Genomic DNA, 7,400 nt, shown 5'->3' with positions numbered 1-7,400 from the left:
AAAGTTTTATTTAATGGATATTTTTAACATATTTACTTGTTGGTGGTGCTCCCAGCACCCAAGGCAATAATTGAGTTTCACCAGATGCTTTGATAGAGCTCAAACCAGTGTTATGTAAGTCTTCAGGAGGACTCCTTGGATAATTGAACCTTGCCTTTTGAGCCGCTGACAAAGTCTAGAGGAAGAACATAACCCAGCAGCCACCCATACTCTTAGCTAGGGATCTAAGTGAATGTTGATGAGAAGGGGAGTAGGTGGAGAAGCCTCCATGAGATTGAAAATCTCAGCAGGAGCTGGCATGGAGTGCTCTGGAAGGAGCTGCTGTTGCCTAGAGAAATGTTGCTCTGAAGAAGCTGAGCATTTGTATTGAGCTGAGAGGTGTGGTCATCCCACTGCTTCTGACATCCTAGGCTTTGTCCAGATTCTGATTATGGGAACAGTTTTAGATCTTTTGATCTAAAATTGCTGTCAAGCAAAAGGCATGATGCTCAGTCTGTGCTAAGTGGCTCAAGTTAGGTGATACTAATAGAATTTCTAGCTTTATTCCTACTCGCTGTTCAAACACATTAGCAGAATCCTATTCTTTCCAGGGGACAGGCACATGGAACGGAAATAGCTCACAGTCATGTGAAATGTTTCCCTTAATGAAGCAGCACAAATTTCCTAATAATAGAGACAGATGCTTGCTACATGTACCCTAACTCACGCACAGTGATGGAGGGGAATGTGTGGTAACTGAAAAGTGCAACCATAAAGAATATTTTGTGCTTTGTATTGTCTTTTCCTTGAGTACTTCCCTGACACTTCACAAGCATACCCGTGACTCATGCATCTCCTTTAAGATGGCAAAACAGTAGACAAGGAAAATGAGGCATAATACTGTTAAGGAACTTGTCTTACAATGAATTATAGATATAGTGAAGAGAGGAACCCAGGAGTTCTGGAGGAATATGTGTAGTGCTATTCCAAGTTAAACAAACTAACTTTTTATTTCTTTTATCTACTGAAAGTTGAAATTCCCCAAGAGTAATTCAATTATTTCAGCTTAGGATTCCAAAAAAAGTCAGAAAGCACTGTCTGTGCTCCTATTGAATACAAACTACAAGTTTTGCCTGGTTTCAGTGGATAAAATAGGTGTGAGATGGAAGCAGGATAGTTTAGTGAGACACCAAGGTTCAGTTCCTGCCTCTGGAACAATGGCAGCCTCCTGATCACCATGACAGTTTTATCAGTAGCTGGTTCCTTTGATGACATGGTGCTAAACTTGCAGTAAAATCTGGAGCCAGCTGAGCGAGGTTTGGGATTTCCTTGCAAAGACTCAACAGTTTTGGATCTGTTGCTTCACCCAACATTTCCAAAAGTGTGTGAACTAAGTTTCTGTCTGGTATAGGTGTGCTTTTGCATGTATTACTGGTTGTAGCAAGACTGCAGGCCAGGCATGCTCTCTCCTCATGCTGTAGCCCAAGTTCCTGCTTTATCAGCACTTTTGCATATACCGTAACAGCAGTTTCCTTGCACTCATGGTGGAGATTTGCTTTGTGAATACTAGTGTTGCTATAGCTACATTTCCCTAATGTTCATTATTTCCCATAGTGTCCTTGTCACTCATCCAAGGATGCTGGCGTTAAGCAAGCTCACCGCATGTCATTTCTGCATTGGGAGCTATTGGTAGGTGTACTGAATGGGCCAAGAGGTACTGCAGCTCGTGCTTTGCCTGGGCTAAATCTAGTTCAACCATGAAGAAAATGGTCAGGGAAATAGTTAGAAGCTTTTTTACAGCAGTGTGATGGGAAAGGAAAGCCTACAATCACTAGGGCGCCTTTCCAAGAGGGTTGAACAGGAAGGAGAGAAGGAATTGTCATCTCTCAAGAGAGCAAATGCAGGGAGGGGAGGGAGCACAGGCAACTTCAGTTAATTGCTAGGATGTGTAATGAGCTGGCGTGCTGGACAGCTACTGTATAGTCCCCATTGTGTCTGTCGCCTGGTTGGGGGTGTACTGCTCTCGGGCATTTTAGCTGGTTTTTGGTTTTTGGTTTTGAATGGTTTAATGAGCAAGCTAAATAGCTGTAAAATTCAGAGCAGGATCTCAAAAAGTTCACTGTCCCTCAGGCATGCATGTGTATCTGATGCTGTGCAGAAGGGGCAATGAATTCTGAACAGCCACCTACTTCCTATGGGCGGGAGCTATGTACAGAACTCAGTTACACAAAGAAAGACACCGAAGAGTTAAGACTAGCTAAAAAGTAGAGCTGGTCAGTGGCAGATCTTGCAGACTGACATCCAAGAGATACTCCAGATTCTGCATCTTCTCTTAAACTCCCATATTGGCTTCTCAGGCCTTGATCAGTGCGTAAGTGGTATTAAAACAGCAACTCTCTCACGCTCGTAGGCACCAAAAAACTGTATCACCTAATTTCAGTAGACATATAGCTGTTGGATGGAATCTCGTCCTCTCTCTGAATCAGTACTGGCGTATTAAGGCTGCTGGGATGATTAAGAAATTGGAATGTCTGTCGTGTAAGGAGAAGCTGAGAGTGCTGTGGTTGTTTAGCGTGGAGAAGAGAATGCTCAGGGGGGAATCTTATCAATATGTACAAATTCCTAGATGGAGGGAGAAAACAAGTAAAGAGGGCAGAAACAGACTACTCTTAGTGGTATGCAGTGACAGGACAAGATGCAATAGGCACAAACTGAAATACAGGAAATTCCATTTAAACATCAGAAAAAACTTTTTTACTCTAAGGATGGTCAAATATCAGAACAGGTTGCCTAGACAGGTCTTGGAGTCTCCATCCTTGGAGATATTCAAAACCCAGCTGAACACAGTCCTGAGCTCTAGACAACAGTGCTCTGAGTTGGGGGGTGTAGACTAGATGCTCTCCAGAGGTTCCTTCCAATCTCAGCTATTCTGTGGTTTTGTGGTTCTGTGGTTTGGTGTTAATTGTTCCGTGCTATTGGGCCTGGAGAAGCATGAATGAAGTATGAGGTTCTGTTATTCGTGGTGTGCATTAGGTAATTGACTCCATTCAGCATTTCTACTGTCCAACAGAAAGAATGTTCACATGAGAACTTCTTGCTGCACTTTTAGGTAAAGGCAAGGACTTGCAGGTGGCATAATTGCCAGTAGCAAGTGGGAGCTGCCTACAGGCTCTCTGCTACAATTAGCTGACTATGTTTGTCCTGCAGCTAAGAGATATTCAGAGCACAACACAGGCCTGAAGGCTAAGCTGTATGTGCAGCACAGCAAAGGCTTGGGCCTACTCAGGTTAACCGTTATGTGGATCACATTCCTCGATGTGCAATGATCGGGATCATTACACTGAGGTACGTGACACTATCTCCAGTCCTCATTCTGCAGATGAATTTGCAACATACTTGACAAAAGAAACCGGTTTACAGGGATTATCTTACACTAAATATACCCCAGTCCAATTAGATTCAGCTGCTCACAGTGTTTCATAAAACCAGTTCTTGTAAAACTCCAGGAGGATTTCCCATTACTCATAATTTTCAGTAAATGAAGAAAGGAAGTGCTTCATTCCAAAAGCACCCCTGCTTTAAGATCAAGAGCAAGTTTATTCATAAGTTAGGCTCACGTCAGATTTGGTCAGATCCTGTCCTGAGGCCAGCCAAGTACTTCATTATCATTATTTTAGCATCTGTAGGACCAGCAGCAGTATGGCTATATAGTTGTCAGCAGAATGCACCATCTGCTTGGCCAGGCCGGCACTTTCCAGGCTGGAGCAGGAGCACTGCATCCTGCCAAGCCCGTCGTGGTAACACTTTCGAGTGAACCGCAGAGAAAGTATATGGAGTGGTTCTGTGCCAAGGGCACGAGTGACTAATTGCGATTAATGCTGTCGCAGTATTGATTTGCCCATAGATGGCAGTATTTGCTGTTCTTTTGCAATACTAGCCGTATTTGCATTTACTGTATTTCTTCCATCACAAAAGATTCTTTTGTTCAGTAAGACCATAAACTCCAACCGAAAAGACAGTTAGAGAAAACTTACTGATCATCTCTCAGGCTTTAGAAGAAAATTAAAAGAAAGCCTGATTATTAGTACAAGTTGTAAAAATACAAGTTGGTACTTTAAAAAGTCAATTATTCAAACCTGACAATGTTCTTGTAGCCAGTAGCACCCATTTTGGCATGTGTGGGTATTTTAAGGTATCTTGCCATTGCAGATGGGGAATTAGAGTACACAGAGCCATCAGCATGAAGCAGTCCTGAGTCCATGGAACTCAATGAAGATGTTAAAGGAAAGAATGGAGACACCGGTTTCCCCCTACTCACATGATTTTGTAACTTAATAGCTATGAGATGGTTGTCCTTTCTATACTTGCTTTTAAATTGAGATAAAATGGTAGACATAAAAAACTTAGTAGCATTCTCAACGGCAGTAAAACAGTCACTTCCCCAGAGTAACATGATGAGATGTGCTGTTCCATGGACGGAGCTACTGTCTGAACATGGAGTATCACTGACAAGTTTTTGAGCTACAGTATGAATCTGAGGACTAGCAGATGTTTACTTGTTTTGAGTGCTCTGCACTGCCTCCAACAAATGTGTCCTTTTTGTTTGCATTTGTACTGCAGCTTGTCCTGATTGGTGATTAGGCGGTAGAGTAACACGATTTAGAAATACAAATAGTGATCTCGGTGCCACTTCTGAAATAAGCACTGGGACCACAGGCACAGACTGAGGTTCTGTACCATAATAAATCTCTTGCGTGTTAGGATGTGTGCAAGTTCCAGTCAGACCACTTTATATGCTAAATAATATCACATCAGAAATAGGCCAGAGCAGTATGATCCTATTTCCTGACTGAGGAAACATACTTTTGTGTGTAGGCACAGAATCAGAGCTTATATCATCTGAGTTTAGTTCCCAAGTTTTCAAAAAACTCTGTAGACCTTGGACAAATCACCGTGCCTCACTTCCCTATGACTGAAATGGGACAGTAGGTCTTCCTTTCTTTCCAGTTTAGCCTGACTTGTCAAGTCGTGTGAGCTCCTTAAGGAGTGGGTTATCTGTCGTTCCAAATGAATGCGTATCAATGAGCCTTTATCTCCATGGGAGTTTTGCATGAATAAAGAACACAGAACTGGGACTCTCATTTGTGCTATGTATGAGGAAAATGGTGTATGAGCTGCTGGATGTAGCCAGATTGCCCTATACTTAAATGCTTCTTAACAGTCTTCTAACTGTTCTCGGTTTATCTATGCTTTGAGCTTAGTGGCCCCATTTATAAAAAATATGAGTGTACCCCTGTAGTGCAGTGTAAAAGAAGAAACTTGTGAGGCTCAGAGAATCCTGTTTAAGTGGTTTGGCTTATTCAAGAAGTCTGCAGCAGAGCTGGAAGTTGTATCCCTGAATCCTACCTTTAAAGAGGAAGCAGAGAACAGATGGCTCCCTAGCATTTCCAGGAGAGCATTTACAGCAGCCACATCTGCTAAAGCACTTTCGGGTGATGACTCATTGTTTATTTCTCCAAATATGGTGTCTATTGTAGGAAGAAGCTGTGCCTATCATTTCAGTCCTTCCCTCCTCAAAATTTATCTGCTGTCTAGGCTGACTGTCAGCAGTGGAGCTCATGAGCGGTACTAGTGCTGAGGAGACCAGCCTTTAGCTTCAAACATGTGCAGAACCCTTGCAAGTCTGCAGTTTTCTTAAGAAGTTTTCAGGCTGTGGATTGAAAGACTTGCTCCATAGGATCGTTCCGGGACTGTGACAGATGGAGGGCCTGTCACTAAGCATGTGGTAAATTGCATCTATCTGGCTCCACTCAAAGTTGGTTTGAGAGGCTCTGGGATTTTCTGTGGATGAAAGTTTCTTTGTTATATTACAGATTACCAAATATCTGGAAGGACGGTTCTGTTTTAGCTTACTCTGCTAGCAACCTAGGAGGACTAGATCGGTGTAAAAGTGTATGTCTCATCCAAAACAAAGTTCAGTCTGAGTGAGGATGTCGTTATAGGGATCATAACCATAGTCTCTGTTTAAAAGCATTTAATTATTATATTCCTAAAGGATAAGAACATGGGATATGGTAGAATGTCTCAGAGGTCAGTAATACCTGCTTTAGGGGAATGTACAAAAGGTACCATCATCACAAAATCTGCCTTTAGAGGAAGTTTAAATATAAGCCCCAATTAATGAAAGATTATTTTCCCTAGATCTCTTACTGGTTAGTAGTTAAGTATTACAGCTGCTTTTTCTTAAAAAGAAATTGAAATGAAATACAGTTCAGTGTTTTCAGAAATCTTTTTAATATCCCTGTAAAACAGGAAAAACTTCTGTCAAACAGCAAACACTTCTGTCAGAGAGCTGCAAAGATGTTGCACAAATGTGGAGGAACAAACGCCATGAAGATTGGCTTTTAAATCCAGAATGTGTGTTCTAAACCACAGAAAAAACACCTTTGCATAAAGTACAGGAATATTTTCACTGAGAAGCTTTTTAAAGTTGTTGCGGTACAAAAAGTGAATTGTGCATTCGTGTGCAGCGTAGTGCATTCATTGCATAGCAGTACGTGTGCAGTAATTAAGATCAAAGTGAAAGGCCAAATACCAAATGAAGGTAACAAAGTTACGAACGAAAATTTGGCTGATGACATTTGACAAAACTGTGCAAATAGTCCTTTATATGCAACATAAAGATAGTAAATGCAGAATGTATGGAGAGTAATGCTTCTGGGAGGGTTCAAATTCAATGAATTTAAGACAAAACATTGAATTCTGTTTATGTTTATACCGATATAAGTCCAGGGTTACTCCACTGATTTAGAGTTACTCTGGATATCTATCAATATGTTTGAAATTAGCATCTGGGTCATCTTTTCCTGACTTCCAGCAGACTATCTAAGAGCAGAAAGAAGAAATGGCCCTTGGCCTTAATTGTAACTGTATTGCAGTGGCTTTTTCTAAAAGTCATATTTTTAATTTGTATTTAATCCCTCATTCTTTCTGAACCATAAACCTCTCATTTGTAATGAAAATAAACAGCTATTTTACTGTCTTGTTTCTACACAGTTTTATATTCAAATGCCTCTTAATATTTTCTCCTTTCCTGAAATCAAAGAAGTTTTAAAAATATGTACAATTCAGTTAAATAAATGCTATTATAATTTCCTATGTTTAAAAGCTACTCTTCCAATCCACATCTAATAACTTCACTTCCATACATACCCCTTTCTAGATAAAGGACTTAGAAGTAGTACTATAGAAACAGGTACAATCTTACAAACTTGAACAGCAGATTTCTGCTCAAATCCACTCAAACTCACACTAGCAGAAACACTTTTTACAAGAGAAATAAACTGTACAGAGAGTTATTTACTCTAATTTAAAGACCTGATTCAGCCTCTACTAAAACCAATGGGACTTCCCATCGATTG

The sequence above is a fragment of the Fulmarus glacialis genome, unplaced genomic scaffold, assembly GCF_000690835.1.
Source record: "Fulmarus glacialis isolate BGI_N327 unplaced genomic scaffold, ASM69083v1 scaffold9473, whole genome shotgun sequence".
Lineage (NCBI taxonomy): Eukaryota > Metazoa > Chordata > Aves > Procellariiformes > Procellariidae > Fulmarus > Fulmarus glacialis.
Note: the sequence above shows the minus strand (reverse complement) of the source record.